This window comes from Mus caroli, chromosome 18 (assembly GCF_900094665.2).
Source record: "Mus caroli chromosome 18, CAROLI_EIJ_v1.1, whole genome shotgun sequence".
NCBI lineage: Eukaryota > Metazoa > Chordata > Mammalia > Rodentia > Muridae > Mus > Mus caroli.
Window position 1 is genome coordinate 15,449,204 of NC_034587.1, and position 3,715 is coordinate 15,452,918.

The window sequence follows — 3,715 nt, forward strand, 5'->3', positions numbered from 1 at the left end:
CGCTGGCCTCCCTGCTCCATTCTCAGCTCTTTTATGACATCGAGGTTTGCAGCCAAATGGATGGAATTAGAAAATATTATCCTGAGTGAGGTAACTCAGACCCAAAAGGATATGCATAGTACGTACTCACTAATAAATAGATATTAGCCAAAAAATATAGAATTCCCAGGACACAATCCACAGAACTCAAGAAGGCTAACAAGCTGAACATTCCAAGTAAGGATTCTTCAATCCTACATGGGAGGGAGAAGAAAGCAATCACAGGGAGCAGATGGAGGAAAGGACCTGGGTGGAAGAGGGCAGCAGGAGGGGAAAAGGGGAACTTGATCAAGTATTGGGGAAGGAACAACAGAGAAGCCCTGAGGGCCAGTAGAATAAATGGAAATATGCAACCATGGGAGTAGAAGGTAGGGGTACTATCTAGAATGTACCAGAGACCTAGGAAGTGAGAGACCATATAGTATGAAGAGGGAATTTGTAGAATCCACCTCCAGTAAAATGACAGCATCAAATGGAGAGATGGGGTTTCCAGCCCACAGTCAAAAACTCTGAGTCAGAATTGTTCCTATCTGAAAGAACTGTAGGAACAAAAATTGAGAAGAGCCTGAGAAAAAAAGAGGTACGTTGACAGGCCCAAGTTGAGATTCAGCTCAGGGTGAAACCCCAAGGCCTGACACTATAACTGAGGCTATGGTGTGCTTACAAACAGGGACCTATCATGACTGTCCTCTGCAAGGCCCAACAAGCAGCTGAAAGAGTCAGGTACAGATGTTTACACTCAACCAATGGACAGAAGCTGGTAACCCCTGTGGTTGTATTAGGAAAATGCTAGAAGAAGCTAAGGAGGAGGGCATCCCCATAGAAAGTGCAGCAGCCTCAAGGAACCCACACCCCTAAGATCTCACAGACATTGAGCCACCAACCAGGCAGCATACACCAGCTGATATGAGATGCACAGCACATGATGTAACAGAGGTCTGCTGGGTCCAGACTAAGTCAGTGAAGGTGCACCTAACCCTTAAGAAACTCGGGGCCCCAAGAAGTGGGCAGGTCTTGTTGGATGGAGGAGTCTGGGAACATCCTTTTGGGGACAGGGTGTGGAGTTAGAGGAGGTATGGAATGTGGAAAAGTTGGAGGGTAGACCAGGAGGGAATAAATTCCAGACTCTTAAAAAATGATTAAAGAATAAATAAAAAAAGAAAAGGAAAGAAAAAAAGTATATAGGAACTCCTTCCATCTTTTTAAAAGAAATATTTATATATGTTTATTTCTTCTCTCTGTGTGTATATAAGCCAGCTGCAAGAAGTATACAATGTTCACAGATCAACTTGCAGAAGGCAGTTCTCCCATTCCATGTTAGCTGCAGGGATCCAACCAAGCCCTGTAGCTTCCTGCAATCACCTTTACCACATGAGAAGTCCTTCCACTTCTTTTCACCTTTTGATGTAGTCGCTACTCTACTGTGAGTTTTCTGTAGTTGATCCTATGAAAGTTTTTATTGTGGACTATGAATCTCTACATTTTTTACATTTTGATGTTTATTTCCATCAAAGATTATATGATTAGCCAGATTTTTTTTCCACAATTAAGACTTTTTTATTTGTCACATTTAAAAATCTTGATTCTAATCTAATTCTTGGAGTGGTGGTTCATATCCATCAACTTGTTCGACCTTAGCACCTGTCATGTCTCCAGTTGTATTGCAGAACTACTGCCTTCACCATGGAGCTCCATGAACTTTCCCAATTCAAACTTGGATTTCTTCAATGTTTTTACTTTTCTAACAAAGACATCATGAAGGTAATAAATGGACTGGCAAGCTTTTTCTATGTCTTTCCCAATGCTGTCTGGATTCAGCTTATTAACTACTTTCTTCAAATCATTTCTCGGCACTTCTTGGGTCATGATTTCCATCATCTTCCTCCAGATCTGGTGGACCTGCTGGTGCAGTGCATACAATGGTTTTTTCATCTGGTTGATGCATTTTTTAGTGAAACCAACCCAGAGAAATAGGAACAAATACCCATTGGTAGTCTTGATATCAACATGAGCTTCAATCATAGTCTGCCACTTTCTGTCCTGGGTAAGATCTATGCCATGGAAGTTAGTCAGACAGTTTTTTTCCATGAATGTCCTCAGTAATTAGCTTGAATTTTGTAAATGCAATTTCATCATTCTGTAGATCGGCAAGGTTCACTTCTAACACATGACCCCTGAGGCCATAAGATGCAATTTTGGTTCATTTAGACCTTGTGACTACTGTTTTTCTAATGTCCCTAATATTTAAAATTGCTGGAGCTTTCACATCATACCAGTCTTTCTTAGAAAATGAATCAACCACTTTCTTCTTAGCTCCCTTCTTGCCACCTTTTGTCAGATACTTGTTCTTGCCAACTGCCATGGTGCTGATTGGAGAGCCAAAAAGCAATTAGCCAGATTTTGATAATCAAAAAGCCCTATTAGGTATAAGAATTATAGAGTATCTATATGAAATTTATCAATGAATGGCATAGATTATTCCAAAGTTAAATTCAAGAAAAATTGACTTATTGTTAGACCTGTTTTACTTTTTGTTCTTAAAATATCATATATACATTAATCCTATGTAAATTTTGAATAAGTATAATTCATATAAAGGCAAAAATAGTCAATTTGCTAAGTATGGATGTCATATTAAAAATAACAGCAATAAATAAAATAGTACTGATGTTAATATAACTCACAGAAGATGTGATTGTTGCAATCATTTTACAAAATATTTCACAACATTTTTTATTTCTTGACATACCTAACAATCCAACACTGTTTGAAATCTTAGGGAATTTTAGTTTGTTATATGTGCTACTAAGGTAAAATTGCAGTTTTAAGAAAAGCAGCTTTCTGGAGTCCATCTTCTTGAGTTCTTTATATATATTGGATATTAGTCCCCTATCTGATTTAGGATTGGTAAAGATCCTTTCCCAATCTGTTGGTGGCCTTTTTGCTTTATTGACAGTGTCTTTTGTGTTACAGAAGCTTTGCAATTTTATGAGGTCCCACTTGTCAATTCTTGATCTTATAGCACAAGCCATTGGTATTCTGTTCAGGAATTTTTCCCCTGTGCCCATATCTTTGAGGCTTTCCCCCACTTTCTCCTCTATAAATTTCAGTGTCTCTGGTTTTATGTGGAGTTTCTTGATCCACTTAGACTTGACATTAGTACAAGGAGATAAGAATGGATCAATTCATATTCTTCTACAGGATAACCGCCAGTTGTGCCAGCACCATTTGTTGAAAATGCTGTCTTTTTTCCACTGGATGGTTTTAGCTCCCATGTCAAAGATCAAGTGACCATAAGTATGTGAGTTCATTTCTGGGTCTTCAATTCTATTCCATTGGTCTACCTGTTTGTCACTATACCAGAACCAGGCAGTTTTTAACACAATTGCTCTGTAGTACAGGTCAGGCATGCTGATTCCACCAGAGATTCTTTTATCATTGAGAACAGTTTTTGCTATCCTAAACGAAGAATTCTCAACTGAAGAATACCAAAGGGCTGAGAAACACCTGAAAACATATTCAACATCCTTAATCATCAGGGTAATGCAAATCAAAACAACCCTGAGATTCCACCTCACACCAGTCAGAATGGATAAGATCAAAAATTCATTTGACAGCAGATGCTGGCAAGGATGTGGAGAAAGAGGAACATTTCCCCATTGTTCGTGGGATTGCA

General features: G+C 38.9%; 1 pseudogene; it reads right to left on the reverse strand.

Annotated features, from left to right (window-relative positions):
* Positions 1 to 1,624: 1,624 nt before the first annotated feature.
* On the reverse strand, positions 1,625 to 2,401 carry LOC110285119 (annotated as a pseudogene).
* Between the last annotated feature and the right edge of the window lie 1,314 nt (positions 2,402 to 3,715).